Source organism: Triticum dicoccoides, chromosome 1B (assembly GCF_002162155.2).
Source record: "Triticum dicoccoides isolate Atlit2015 ecotype Zavitan chromosome 1B, WEW_v2.0, whole genome shotgun sequence".
Classification (NCBI taxonomy): domain Eukaryota; kingdom Viridiplantae; phylum Streptophyta; class Magnoliopsida; order Poales; family Poaceae; genus Triticum; species Triticum dicoccoides.
In genome coordinates, this window is record NC_041381.1 from 199,756,143 (window position 1) to 199,772,877 (window position 16,735).

The window sequence follows — 16,735 nt, forward strand, 5'->3', positions numbered from 1 at the left end:
TGAAATTACCGCGTTCCCCAACAGTGGCATCCGAGCCAGGTCTATGCATAGATGTTATATGCACGAGTAGAACACAAAGATTTGTGGGCGATAATAGTCATACTGCTTACCATCATGTCATACTTTGATTCGGCGGTATTGTTGGATGAAGCGGCTTAGACCGACATTATGCATACGCTTACGCGAGACTGGTTCTACCGACATGCTTTGCACATAGGTGGCTGGTGAGTGTCTGTTTCTCCAACTTTAGTTGAATCGAGTGTGGCTACGCCCGGTCCTTGTTGAAGGTTAAAACAACACATTTGACGAAAAATCGTTGTGGTTTTGATGCGTAGGTAAGAACTGTTCTTGCTAGAAGCCCGTAGCAGCCACGTAAAACTTGCAACAACAAAGTAGAGGACGTCTAACTTGTTTATGCAGGGTTTGCTGTGATGTGATATGGTCAAGCATGATGTGATATAAATTGTTGTATGAGATGATCATGTTTTGTAACAAAGTTATCGGCAACTGGCAGGAGCCATATGGTTGTCGCTTTATTGTATGGAATGCAATCGCCATGTAATTGTTTTACTTTATCACTAAGCAGTAGCAATGGTCATAGTAACAATAGTTGGCGAGACAACAACAATGCTACAATGGAGATCAAGGTGTCGCGCTGGTGACGTTGGAGATCATGACGATGCTTCGGTGATGGAGATCATGAGCACAAGATGATGATGGCCATATCATGTCACATATTTTGATTGCATGTGATGTTTATCCTTTATGCATCTTATTTTGCTTAGAACATTGGTAGAATTATAAGATGATCCCTTACTAAATTTCAAGGTACAAGTGTTCTCCCCGAGTATGCACCATTGCTACAATTCGTCGTGCTGATACACCATGTGATGATATGGTGTGATAAGCTCTACGTTCACATATAACGGGTGCAAGCCAGTTTTGCACACGTAGAATATTCGGTTAAACTTGACGAGCCTAGCATATGCAGATATGGCCTCGGAACACTAAGATTGAAAGGTCGAGTGTGAATCATATAGTAGATATGATCAACATAGTGATGTTCACCATTGAAAACTACTCCATCTCACATGATGATCGGACATGGTTTAGTTGATTTGAATCACGTGATCACTTAGATGATTAGAGGGATGTCTATCTAAGTGGGAGTTCTTAAATAGTATGATTAATTGAACTTCAATTTATCATGAACTTAGTACCTGATAGTATTTTGCATGTCTATGTTGTTGTAGATCAATGGCCCGTGCTACCGTTCCTTTGAATTTTAATGCATTCCTAGAGAAAGCTAAGTTGAAAGATGATGGCAGCAACTACATGGACTGGGTCCGTAACTTGAGGATTATCCTCATTGCTGCATAGAAGAATTACGTCCTAGAAGCACCGCTAGGTGCCAGGCCTGCTGTAGATGCTACTGATGACGTTAAGAACGTCTGGCAGAGCAAAGCTGATGACTACTCGATAGTTCAGTGTGCCATGCTTTACGACTTTGAATCGGGACTTCAAAGACGTTTTGAACTTCATGGAGCATATGAGATGTTCCAAGAGTTGAAGTTAATATTTCAAGAAAATGCCTGAGTTGAGAGATATGAAGTCTCCAACAAGTTCTACAGCTGCAAAATGGAGGAGAATAGTTCTGTCAGTGAACACATACTCAAAATGTCCGGGGTATCATAATCACTTGACTCAGCTGGGAGTTGATCTTCCAGTTGATTGTGTCATTGACAGAGTTCTTCAATCAATGCCACCAAGCTATAAAGGCCTCGTGATGAACTATAATGTGCAAGGGATGAACAATACTATTCCCGAGCTCTTCACAATGCTAAAAGCCGCGGAGGTAGAAATCAAAAAGGAGCATCAAGTGTTGATGGTCAATAAGACCACTAGTTTCAAGAAAAAGGGCAAAGGGAAGAAAGGGAATTTGAAGAAGAATGGCAAAAAGGTTGCTGCTCAAGAGAAGAAACCCAAGTCTGGACCTAAGCGTGAAACTGAGTGCTTCTATTGCAAAAGGACTGGTCATTGGAAGCAGAACTGCCCCAAATATTTGGCGGATAAGAAGGATGGCAAAGTGAAAGGTATATTTGATATACATGTTATTGATGTGTACTTAACGAATGCTCGCAGTAGCTCCTAGGTATTTGATACTGGTTCTGTTGCTCATATTTGCAACTCAAAACAGGGGCTACGGATTAAGTGAAGATTGGCTAAGGATGAGGTGACGATTCGCGTGGGAAACGGTTCCAAAGTCGATGTGATCGTGGTCAGCAGGCTACCTCTACATCTACCATCGGGATTAATTTTAGACCTGAATAATTGTTATTTGGTGCCAGCGTTGAGCATGAACATTATATCTAGATCTTGTTTGATGTGAGACGGTTATTCATTTAAATCAGAGAATAATGGTTGTTCTATTTATATGAGTAATATCTTTTATGGTTATGCACCCCTGATGAGTGGTCTATTTTTATTGAATCTCGATAGTAGTGATACACATATTCATAGTGTTGAAGCCAAAATATTGAAGTTTAATAATGATAGTGCAACTTATTTGTGGATCTGCCCTTTGGGTCATATTGGTATAAAGTGCATGAAGAAACTCCATACCGATGGAATTTTGAAATCACTTGATTATGAATCACTTGGTGCTTGCGAACCGTGCCTTATGGGCAGGATGGCTAAAACTCCGTTCTCCGGAACAATGGAACGAGCTACTAACTTGTTGGAAATAATACATACCGATGTATGCGGTCCAATGAGTATTGAGGCTCGTGGTGGGTATCGTTATTTTCTTACCTTCACAGATGATTTGAGCAGATATGGTTATATCTACTTAATGAAGCATAAGTTTGAAACATTTGAAAAGTTCAAAGAATTTCAAAGTGAAGTGGAAAATCACCGTAACAAGAAAATAAAGTTTATACGATCTAATCGTGGAGGAGAATATTTGAGTTACGAGTTTGGTCTTCATTTGAAACAACATGGGATAGTTTCACAATTAACGCCACCTGGAACACCACAGCGAAATGGTGTGTCAGAACGTCGTAACCGTACTTTATTGGACATGGTGCAATCTATGATGTCTCTTACTGATTTACCGCTATCGTTTTGGGGTTATGCTTTAGAGACGGCTGCATTCACTTTAAATAGGGCACCATCAAAATCCGTTGAGACGACGCCTCATATATCTCCAACGTATCTATAATTTTTGATTGTTCCATGCTATTATAGTATCCATCTAGGATGTTGTATATGCATTTATATGCTATTTTATATGATTTGTGGGACTAACCTATTAACCTAGAGCCCAGTGCCCGTTTCTGTTTTTTCCTTGTTTTTGAGTTTTACAGAAAAGGAATACCAAACGGAGTCCAATTGACGCGCCAATTTTTAACGATTTTTTATGGACCAAAAGAAGCCCCGGGAGTAAAAGAGTTGGGCCAGAAGAGTCCCGAGCCGTCCACGAGGGTGGACGGCGAGCCCTACCCCCCTGGGCGCGCCCCCTGCCATGTGGATGACTCGGAGACCCCCCTGACTTGTTCCCGACGCCAAAAATTCTTATAAATACAGAAACCCCCGAAAAGAAACCTAGATCAGGAGTTCCGCCACCGCAAGCCTCTGTAGCCACCAAAAACCAATCGGGACCCTGTTCCAACACCCTGCCGAAGGGAGGATCCATCACCGGTGGCCATCTTCATCATCCCGGCGCTCTCCATGACATGGAGGGAGTAGTTCACCCTTGGGGCTGAGGGTATGTACCAGTAGCTATGTGTTTGATCTCTCTCGTGTTCTTGATTTGGCATGATCTTGATGTATCGTGAGCTTTGCTATTATAGTTGGATCTTATGATGTTTTCCCCCCTCTACTCTCTTGTAATATATTGAGTTTTCCCTTTGAAGTTATCTTATCGGATTGAGCCTTTAAGGATTTGAGAACACTTGATGTATGTCTTGCATGTGCTTATCTGTGGTGACAATGGGATATTCACGTGATCTACTTGATGTATGTTTTGGTGATCAACTTGCGGGTTCAGTGACCTTGTGAACTTATGCATAGGGGTTGGCACACATTTTTGTCTTGACTCTCCGGTAGAAACTTTGGGGCACTCTTTGAAGTACTTTGTGTTGGTTGAATAGATGAATCTGAGATTGTGTGATGCATATCGTATAATCATGCCCATGGATACTTGAGGTGACATTGGGGTATCTAGGTGACATTAGGGTTTTGGTTGATTTGTGTCTTAAGGTGTTATTCTAGTACAAACTCTATGATAGAGAGAACGGAAAGAATAGCTTCGTGTTATTTTACTACGGACTCTTGAGTAGATTGATCAGAAAGCATAACTTTGATGTGCTTTCGTACCCTACAATAATCTCTTCGTTTGTCCTCCGCTATTAGTGACTTTGGAGTGACTCTTTGTTGCATGTTGAGGGATAGTTATATGATCCAATTATGTTATTATTGTTGAGAGAACTTGCACTAGTGAAAGTATGAACCTTAGGCCTTGTTTCCTAGCATTGCAATACCGTTTACACTCACTTTTACCACTTGTTACCTTGCTGTTTTTATATTTTCAGATTACAAATACTCATATCTACCATCCATATTGCACTTGTATCACCATCTCTTCGCCGAACTAGTGCACCTATACAATTTACCATTGTATTGGGTTGTTGGGGACACAAGAGACTCTTTGTTATTTGGTTGTAGGGTTGTTTGAGAGAGACCATCTTCATCCTACGCCTCCCATGGATTGATAAACCTTAGGTCATCCACTTGAGGGAAATTTGCTACTGTCCTACAAACCTCTGCACTTGGAGGCCCAACAACGTCTACAAGAAGAAGGTTGTGTAGTAGACATCAAGCTCTTTTTTGGCGCCGTTGCCGGGGAGGTGAGTGCTTGAAGGTATATCTTTAGATCTTGCAATCGAATCTTTTTGTTTCTTGTTTTATCACTAGTTTAGTCTATAAAAGAAAATTACAAAAAAATGGAATTGAGTTTGCCTCATACGCTTCATTTTTTTAATATCTTTCGTGAGAATGATGGAAAGAAACATTGTGCTCAATTTCTAGAAGAAGAATGCATTAAAATGTTTGGTACTAGATCTTTGTATGATGAGCATGATTGCAATGTTGTTAGTATGAATTACTTGAATATCCATGATGCTAATGATATGCAAAGCCATAAGCTTGGGGAAGCTATGTTTGATGAAGATGATATTTTTTGTCCCCCAAGTTTTGATGAGCAAATTTATTATGATGAAAGCATGCCTCCTATTTATGATGATTATTGTGATGATACGTATGCCATAAAGAATAAACTTGCTTGTGTGGAGAGTAGTAAAATTTCTATGCAAGTAGATCATGAAAAGAATGCTTTATGTGCTGGTTATATTGTTAAATTCATTCATGATGCTACTGAAAATTATTATGAGGGAGGAACATATGCTTGTAGGAATTGCAATAATATCAAGTTTCCTCTCTATGTGTTGAAAATCTTGAAGTTATGCTTGTTTTGCCTTCCTATGCTAGTTGATTATTGTTCCCATAAGTTGTTTGCTCACAAAATCCCTATGCATAGGAAGTGGGTTAGACTTAATGTATTATTCATATGCTTCATGATGCTCCCATTGTGTTTCAATTCTTATCTTTTATGTGCGCATCATTGTCATCATCATGTCTAGCTAGAAAGGCATTAAAGAAAAGCGCTTGTTGGGAGACAAAGCAATATTTAACCTTACTGTTTTTGTGTGTTCACATGATTATGCTACTGTAGTAATCATGTTTTATAGCTTTTGTTTCAATAAATTGCCAAGTAAGACCTTTAGGATAGCTTACGGTGATAGTTGTGTTGATCCTGCTGAAAATCAGAAACTTGTCCGCCCAGTAAATTAGTTTTCATAATTCACAGAAACATGCTTTTGATCTGATTCTTTTTGATATGGATTGGTACACAAATTTCTCAGGTTTTCCTAATTTGGTAGGATTGTTAGAGTTCCAGAAGTATACGTTTGATACATATTACTACAGACTGTTCTGTTTTTGACAGATTATGTTTTCTATGTGTAGTTTGCTTATTTTGATGAATCTATGAGTAGTAACGTGAGGGTATGAATCATAGAAAAGTTGTAATAAAGTAGGTTTAACACCAATATAAATAAAGAATGAGTTCATTACAGTACCTTAAGTGGTGGTTTTTCTTTCTTGCACTAACGAAGCTCATGGGATTTCCTGTTGAGTTTTGTGTTGTGAAGTTTTCAAGTTTTGGGTAAAGATTTGATGGACTATGGAATAAGGAGTGCCAAGAACCTAAGCTTGGGGATGCCCATGGCACCCCAAGATAATTCAAGGACAACCAAAAGCCTAAGCTTGGGGATGCCTCGGAAGGCATCCCCTCTTTCTTCTTCGTCGATCGGTAACTTTACTTGGAGCTATATTTTTATTAACCACTTGATTTTTTTTTGCTTGGAGCGTCTTGTATGATATGAGTATTTGATTTTTAGTTTACCACAATCATCCTTGATGTACACACCTTTTGGGAGAGACACACATGATTCGGAATTTATTAGAATACTCTATGTGCTTAACTTATATCTTTTGAGCTAGATATTTTTTGCTCTAGTGCTTCACTTATATCTTTTTAGAGAATGGTGGTGGTTTTATTTTGTAGAAATTATTGGTCTCTCATGCTTCACTTATATTAGAGAGTCTTTTAGAACATCATGGTATTTGCTATGGTTATAAAATTGGTCCTAGAATGATGGGCATCCAAGTTGGGTATAATAAAAACTATCATAGGAAGTGAATTGGATGCTATGATCAATTTGACGCTTGATAATTGTTTTGAGATATAGAGGTGGTGATATTAGAGTCATGCTAGTTGGGTAATTATGAAATTGAGAAATACTTGTGTTGAAGTTGGCAAGTCCCTTAGCATGCACGTATGGTAAAAGTTGTGTAACAAATTTGTAGCACGGGGTGCTCTTTTGATTGCCTTCCTTATGGGTGGAGGTCGGGATCGCGTGATGGTTAACTCCTACCAAACCTTCCCCTAGGAGCATGCGTAGTAGTACTTTGCTTCGAGGGCTAATAAACTTTTGCAATAAGTATATGAGTTCTTTATGACTAATGTGAGTCCATGGATTATACGCACTCTTACCCTTCCATCATTGCTAGCCTCTACGGTACCGTGCATTGCCCTTTCTCACCTTGAGAGTTGGTGCAAACTTCGACGGTGCATGCAAACCCCGTGATATGATACGCTCTATCACACATAAACCTCCTTATATCTTCCTCAAAACAGCCACCATACCTACCTATTATGGCATTTCCATAGCCATTCCGAGATATATTGCCAAGCAACTTTCCACCATTTCATTTATTATGACATGCTCCATCATTGTCATATTGCTTTTGCATGATCATGTAGTTGACATCGTATTTGTGGCAAGGCCACCTTTATAATTCTTTCATACATGTCACTCTTGATTCATTGCATATCCCGGTACACTGCCGGAGGCATTCACATAGAGTCATATTTTGTTCTAAGCATTGAGTTGTAATTCTTGAGTTGTAAATCAAAAAAAGTGTGATGATCATCATTATTAGAGCATTGTTCCAAGTGAGGAAAGGATTATGGAGACTATGATTCCCCCACAAGTCGGGATGAGACTCCGGACGAAAAAATGGAAAAAAAGAGAAGGCCAAAAAAAAGAAGGCCCAAAAAATGAGAGAAAAAGAGAGAAGGGACAATGTTACTATCTTTTTACCACACTTGTGCTTCAAAGTAGCACCATGATCTTCATGATAGAGAGTCTCCTATATTATCACTTTCATATACTACTGGGGATTTTTCATTATTGAACTTGGCTTGTATATTCTAATGATGGGCTTCCTCAAATTGCCCTAGGTCTTCGTGAGCAAGCAAGTTGGATGCACACCCACTTAGTTTATTCTCTTGAGATTTCATATGTTTATAGCTCTAGTGCATCCATTGCATGTCAATCCCTACTCCTCGCATTGACATCAATTGATGGGCATCTCCATAGCCCATAGATTAGCCGCGTCAATGTGAGACTTTCTCCCTTTTCGTATTCTCCACACAACCTCCATCATCATATTCTATTCCACCCATAGTGCTATATCCATGGCTTAGCTCATGTATTATGTGAGGGTTGAAAAAAGCTGAAGCGTGTTAAAAAGTATGAACCAATTGCTTGGCTAAAACTGGGGTTGTGCATGATGGGAGTATTTTGTGTGACGAAAATGATGCATGGCCTAACTATATGATTTTGTAGGGATAAGCTTTCTTTGGCCACGTTATTTTGATAAGACATGATTACTTGTTAGTATGCTTGAAGTATTACTATTTTTATGTCAATATGAACTTTTATCATGAATCATTTGGATCTGAACATTCATGGCACAAATAAGAAAAATACATTGATAATTATGTTAGGTAGCATTCCACGTCAAAAATTCTGTTTTTATCATTTACCTACTCGAGGATGAGCAGGAATTAAGCTTGGGGATGCTTGATACGTCTCCAACGTATCTATAATTTTTGATTGTTCCATGCTATTATATTGTCCATCTAGGATGTTTTATATGCATTTATATGCTATTTTATATGATTTTTGGGACTAACCTATTAACCTAGAGCCCAATGCCAGTTTCTGTTTTTTCCTTGTTTTTGAGTTTTACAGAAAAGGAATACCAAACGGAGTCCAATTGATGGGCCAATTTTTGATGATATTTTATGGACCAAAAGAAGCCCCCGGAGTAAAAGAGTTGGGCCAGAAGAGTCCCAAGCCGTCCACGAGGGTGGACGGCGAGCCCTACCCCCTGGGCGCGCCCCCTGTCTCGTGGACGACTCGGAGACCCCCCTGACTTGTTCCCAACACCAAAAATTCCTAAAAATACATAAACTCCCGAAAAGAAACCTAGATCAGGAGTTCCGCCACCGCAAGCCTCTGTAGACACCAAAAACCAACCGGGACCCTATTTCGGCACCCTGCCGGAGGGGGGATCCATCACTGGTGGCCAGCTTCACCATCCCGGCACTCTCCATGACGTGGAGGGAGTAGTTCACCCTCGGGGCTGAGGGTATGTACCAGTAGCTATGTGTTTGATCTCTCTCGTGTTCTTGATTTGGCATGATCTTGATGTATCGCGAGCTTTGCTATTATAGTTGGGTCTTATGATGTTTCTCCACCTCTACTCTCTTGTAATGGATTGAGTTTTCCCTTTGAAGTTATCTTATCGGATTGAGTCTTTAAGGATTTGAGAACACTTGATGTATGTCTTGCATGTGCTTATTTGTGGTGACAATGGGATATTCACGTGATCTACTTGATGTATGTTTTGGTGATCAACTTGCGGGTTCAATGACCTTGTGAACTTATGCATAGGGGTTGGCACACGTTTTTGTCTTGACTCTCCGGTAGAAACTTTGGGGCACTCTTTGAAGTACTTTGTGTTGGTTGAATAGATGAACCTGAGATTGTGTGATGCATATCGTAAAATCATGCCCGCGGATACTTGAGGTGACATTGGAGTATCTAGGTGACATTAGGGTTTTTGTTGATTTGTGTCTTAAGGTGTTATTCTAGTACGAACTCTATGATAGATCGAACGGAAAGAATAGCTTCATGTTATTTTACTACGGACTCTTGAATAGATTGATAAAAAGGATAACTTTGAGGTGGTTTCGTACCCTACAATAATCTCTTCGTTTGTTCTCCGCTATTAGTGACTTTGGAGTGACTCTTTGTTTCATGTTGAGGGATAGTTATATGATCCAATTATGTTATTATTGTTGAGAGAACTTGCACTAGTGAAAGTATGAACCTTAGGCCTTGTTTCCTAGCATTGCAATACAGTTTACGCTCACTTTTACCACTTGTTACCTTGCTGTTTTTATATTTTCAGATTACAAATACTCATATCTACCATCCATATTGCACTTGTATCACCATCTCTTCGCCGAACTAGTGCACCTATACAATTTACCATTGTATTGGGTGTGTTGGGGACACAAGAGACTCTTTGTTATTTGGTTCCAGGGTTATTTGAGAGAGACCATCTTCATCCCACGCCTCCCACAGATTGATAAACCTTAGGTTATCCACTTGAGGGAAATTTGCTACTGTCCTACAAGTTATGCACTTGGAGGCCCAACAACGTCTACAAGAAGAAGGTTGTGTACTAGACATCAACGCCTTATGAACTATGGTTTGGCAAGAAACCAAATTTCTTGTTTCTTAAAGTTTGGTGCTGCGATGCTTATGTGAAAAAGCTTCAACCTGATAAGCTCGAACCCAAATCGGAGAAGTGCGTCTTCATAGGATACCCAAAGAAAACTGTTGGGTACACCTTCTATCACAGATCCGAAGGCAAAATCTTTGTTGCTAAGAATGGATGCTTTCTAGAGAAGGAGTTTCTCTCGAAAGAAGTGAGTGGGAGGAAAGTAGAACTTGATGAGGTAATTGTACCTTGTCCCTTATTGGAAAGTAGTTCATCACATAAATCAGTTCTCAAGATTCCTACACCAATTACCGAGGAAGCTAATTATGATTACCATGAAGCTTCAGATCAAGTTACTACCGAACCTCGTAGATCTTCTGGAGTAAGATCCGCACCAGAGTGGTACGGTAATCCTGTTCTGGAGTCATGTTACTAGACCATGATGAACTTAAGAACTATGAGGAAGCAATGATGAGCCCAAATTCCGCAAAATGGCTAGAAGCCATGAAATCTGAGATGGGATCCATGTATGAGAACAAAGTGTGGACTTTGGTGGACTTGCCTGATGATCGGCAAGCCATAGAAAATAAATGGATCTTTAAGAAGAAGACCGACGCAGACGGTAATGTTACTGTTTACAAATCTCGACTTGTTGCGAAAGGTTTTCGACAAGTTCAAGGAGTTGATTACGATGAGACTTTCTTACCCGTAGTGATGCTTAAGTCTCTCCGAATCATGTTAGCAATTACTGCATTTTATGATTATGAAATTTGTCAAATGGATGTCAAAACTGCATTCCTAAATGGATTTCTGGAAGAAGAGTTGTATATGATGCAACTGGAAGGTTTTGTCGATCCAAAGGGTGCTAACAAAGTGTGCAAGCTCCAGCGATCCATTTATGGACTGGTGCAAGCCTCTCGGAGTTGGAATAAGGGACAATTGCATTTTTATCCCTAGTTGGTTCCTACCCACGGGTTTTGCCCTTACTTTTCGAGCTTGCTCAGTTTTGCCCTTAATTTTTCCATCGAGGTTCCTCGAATGCACTTTGACTGTTTGACCAAAACTTTGAAAATTCATACCTAATTCATACGAACTCAGAAAAATGCAAATAAGATATCAAAATGTTCAGATAAACATTACCTTTATGGGCATATCATTTGCATTCAGTACAAAAGCATCATTTAAACTACCCAAGGTAATTAATGTTATTAACATTATTAAAAATAAATAGGTATAAAAATATTTTTTTCATGAATAAAAATTAGATGCAAATGTAGGTGATGTTTTCTGAACATCCTGATAACTTATTTGCATTTTTCTGAGTTTGTATCAACATGTTATGAATGTTCTAACGACTTTGACCATTATTTGGAAACTTCATAACAAGTTGATACGAACTCAGGAAAATTCAAATAAGGTATCAGGATGTTCAGAAAACATCACCTACATTTGCATATAGTTTTTATTCATGAAACAAATATTGCTTATACCTATTTATTTTTAATAATGTTAATAACATTAATTACCTCAGGTAGTTTAAACGATGCTTTTGTCCTGAATGCAAATGATATGCCCATAAAGGTAATGTTTATATGAACATTTTGATATCTTATTTGCATTTTTCTGAGTTCATATGAATTAGTTATGAATTTTGAAAGTCTTGGTCAAACGGTCAAAGGGCATTCGAGGGACCTCGATGGAAAACGTAAGGGCAAAACTGAGCAAGCTCAAAAAGTAAGGGAAAAACCCATGGTTAGGAACCAACTAGGGGTAAGTATGCAATTGACGCTTTGATAGTGTGATCAAAGCATATGGTTTTATACAGACTTTTGGAGAAGCCTGTGTTTACAAGAAAGTGAGTGGGAGCTTTGTAGCATTTCTAATCTTATATGTAGATGACATATTGTTGATTGGAAATGATATAGAATTTCTGAATAGCATAAAGGGATATCTGAATAAGAGTTTTTCTATCAAAGACCTCGGAGAAGCTGCTTACATATTGGGCATCAATATCTATAGAGATAGATCAAGACGCTTAATTGGACTTTCACAAAGCACATACCTTGATAAAGTTTTGAAGAAGTTCAAAATGGATCAGTCAAAGAAAGGGTTCTTGCCTGTATTACAAGGTGTGAAGTTGAGTCAGACTCAAAGCCCGACCACCGTAGAAGATAGAGAGAAAATGAAAGTCATTCCCTATGCTTCAGCTATAGGTTCTATCATGTATGCAATGCTGTGTACCATACCTGATGTATGTCTTGCTATAAGCATAGCAGGGAGATACCAAAGTAATCCCGGAGTGGAGCACTGGACAGCGGTCAAGAACATCCTGAAATACCTGAAAAGGACTAAGAATATGTTTCTCATTTATGGAGGTGAAAAAGAGCTCGTCGTAAACGGTTATGTTGATGCAAGCTTTGACACTGATCCAGACGACTCTAAGTCGCAAACCGGATACGTATTTTTATTGAATGGAGGAGCTGTCAGTTAGAGTAGTTCCAAGCAGAGCGTCGTGGTGAGATCTACGTGTGAAGCGGAGTACATTGCTGCTTCGGAAGCAGCGAATGAAGGAGTTTGGATGAAGGAGTTCATATCCGATCTAGGTGTCATACCTAGTGCATCGAGTCCAATGAAAATCTTTTGTGAGAATACTGGTGCAATTGCCTTGGCAAAGGAATCCAGATTTCACAAGAGAACCAAGCACATCAAGAGATGCTTCAATTCCATCTATCATCAAGTGTCGGAAGGGGACATAGAGATTTGCAAGATACACATGGATCTGAATGTTGTAGACCCGTTGACTAAGCCTCTTCCACGAGCAAAACATGATCAACACTAAAGCTCCATGGGTGTTAGAATCATTACTATGTAATCTAGATTATTAACTCTAGTGCAAGTGGGAGACTGAAGGAAATATACCCTAGAGGCGATAATAAATTTATTATTTATTTCCTTAATTCATGATAAATGTTTATTATTCATGCTAGAATTGTATTAACCGGAAACTTAGTACATATGTGAATACATAGACAAAACATATAGTCCCTAGTATGCCTCTACTTGACTAGCTCGTTAATCAAAGATGGTTATGTTTCCTAGACATAGACACATGTTGTCATTTGATCAACGGGATCACATCATTAGGAGAATGATGTGATGGACATGACCCATCTGTTAGCTTAGCATTATGATCGTGTTAGTTTCATTGCTACTGCTTTCTTCATGACTTATACAAGTTCCTTAGACTATGAGATTATGCAACTCCCGAATACCGGAGGAACACTTTGTGTGCTACCAAACGTCACAACGTAAATGGGTGATTATAAAGGTGCTCTACAGGTGTCTCCGAAGTTGTTTGTTGGGTTGGCATAGATCGAGATTAGGATTTGTCACTCCGTGTTTTGGAGAGGTATCTCCGGGCCCTCTCGGTGATACTCATCATTATAAGCCTTGCAAGCATTGTTACTAATGAGTTAGTTGTAGGATGAAGTATTACGCGACGAGTAAAGAGACTTGCCAGTAACAAGATTGAACTAGGTATTGAGATACCGACGATCGAATCTCGAGCAAGTAACATACCGATGACAAAGGGAACAACATATGTTGTTATGCGGTTTGACCGATAAAGATATTCGTAGAATCTGTAGGGACCAATATGAGCATCCTGGTTTCGCTATTGGTAATTGACCGGAGACGTGTCTTGGTCATGTAAACATAGTTCTCGAACCCCTAGGGTCCGCACGCTTAACGTTCGATGACGATTGGTATAATGAGTTTATGTGATATGATGTACCTAAGATTGTTCAGAGTCCCGGATTTGATCACGGACATGAAGTGGAGTCTCGAAATGGTCAAGACATAAAGATTGATATATTGGATGACTATATTCGGACACCGGAAGTGTTCGAAAGAAGTTTCAGATAAAACCGGAGTGCCGGAGGGTAACCGGAACCCCTAGGGGAACTAACGGGCCTTGATGGGCCCTAGTGGAGAGAGAGAGAGAGGGCCCGGCCAGGACAGGCCACGCGCCCCCTCCCCTTGAGTCCGAGTAGGACAAGGAAGGGGGGGGGGCTTGCCTTCCCCCTCTCCCTCTCCTTCCTTCCCCCTCTCTCCCTTTAGGTGGAAACCTATTAGGACTTGGAGTCCTAGTAGGATTCCCCTATTGGGGGCGCCCCCTTGGAGGGCTGGACGCCCCCCCTTGCTCCTTTATATACAGGGGCAAGGGCCCCATAGGGGACACAAGTTGATTGTTTAGCTGTGTGCGATGCCCCCTCCACAGTTACACACCTCGGTCATATCGTCGTAGTGCTTAGGCAAAGCCCTGCGCCGGTAACTTCATCATCACCGTCACCATGCAGTCATGCTGACGAAACTCTCCCTCGACCTCATCTGGATCTAGAGTTCATGGGACGTCACCCGAGCTGAATGTGTGCAGATCACGGAGGTGCCGCACCTTCGGTGCTAGGATCGGTCAGATCGTGAAGACGTACGACTACATCAACTGCTTTGTCATAATGCTTCCGCTTTCGGTCTATGAGGGTACGTGGACAACACTCCCCCCTCTCGTTGCTATGCATCACCTAGAGATTGATCTTGCATGAGTTACCGCGTTCCCCAACACTGTTTACATAGTGTTGCTTGGTTCTCCTACTGGATTGATACCTTGGTTTCACAACTGAGGGAAATACCTAGTTGTACTGCATCATCCCTTCCTCTTTGGGAAATATCAACGCAGTTCCAAGTGACATCAAAAGGAATTGCTGGCGTCGTTGCCGGGGGGAGATCATCAAAATCTATCAGGTTCCTAATAACAAATCTCATCTCCTCATAATTTACATTATTTGCCATTTTCCTCTCGTTTTCATCTCCCCCACTTCACAAAAATTTGCCGTTTTATTTGCCCTCTTTTTCGTTCGCCGTTTTCTCGTCAGATCTGTTTTTGTTTGCAATCTTGTTTGCGTAGTTGTGATGTCTCAAGAAAATACCAAGTTGTGTGATTTTTCTAATACCAATAATAAAGAATTTATTAGCACTCTGATTGCCCCCTCCACTAGTGCGTAGTCTTGTGACATTAATGCTGCTTTGTTGAATCTTGTTATGAAAGAGCAATTTTCCGGTACTCCTAATGAGGATGCCGCGTCCCATCTAAACACATTCGTATAATTGTGTGGTATGTAAAAGAAAAAAGATGTGGACAATGATATTGTGAAGTTAAAATTATTTCCTTTTGCGGGATCGTGCAAAAAATTGGTTTTCTTCTTTGCCTCGTTATAGTTTCGATTCTTGGGATAAGTGCAAAGTTGTTTTTGTTAATAAGTATTTTCCACCCCCAAAAATTATTTCCCTTAGAACTCAGACCATGAATTTTAAACAACTTGAGCATGAACATGTTGCGCAATCTTGGGAAAGAATGAAATTGATGCTAAGATATTGTCCTACTCGTGGTTTAAATCTTTGTATGATTGTACAAAAAAATTATGCAGGGGTTGAATTTTGTTTCTAAAAATCTTTTAGATTCCGCCGCGGGTGGTACTTTTATAGAAATTACTTTCGGTGAAGCTACTAAATTTCCAGATAATATCATGGCAAATTATTCACAATGACATACCGAAAGAGCACCTACTAGTAAAAAAAGTTAATTTTGTTGAAGAAATTAGTACATTGAGTGAAAAAGTTGATGCTCTTATAAAATTGGTTGCTAATAAAAGTGCTCCTATTGATACTAATGATGTGCCTTTGTCTACTTTGATTGAGAAAAATAGTGATCCCGTAGATGTGAATTTTGTCTCGCAAAACAATTTTAACAACAATGATTATAGAGGTAATTTTAATCGTAGGCCTTTCCATAGAAATTCCTCTAATAATTATGGTAATTTCTATGGTAATTCTTCTTAGAATAATAATAGGAACACCTCCGATCTTGAGAATAATATTAAAGAATTTATCAATGCCCAAAAATCTTTCAATACTATGATAGAATAAAAATTGAATAAGATTGATGATATGTCAAGGAGCATTGATAGAATTCACATGATGTAGAAAATCTCAAGATTAAAATTTTTCCACCTAAGGTTGATATCAATGAATCAATTAAAGCTTTATATGTCTCTATGGATAAAACTAAGAAAAGAACCGCTTTGCTTAGAGCTAAAAGAGATTTTTTAGAATGACCATTTTCTACCGATTACTTTCATAAAAATGATGAACATCTCAAAATGATTGGTGTTTCTTCTATTGTTTCCTTGTTTAATTGTCAGGACCCCGACTCGATGCCACATAGGTCTAGCATGTAACACCTCATATCACTTTGCGGCCTCACGCACGGTATTCCCACGGGTGTCGTCTTACCTTTGCCCGGGACCGTTTGCGCCTTTTGGCACACGTATATGATAGTGTCGCTAGCACCCATATGATAAGGAGCCCGGGCTGACATGGCTAGTCGTAAACCCAAAGTGGCACAGACATACAGGGACAG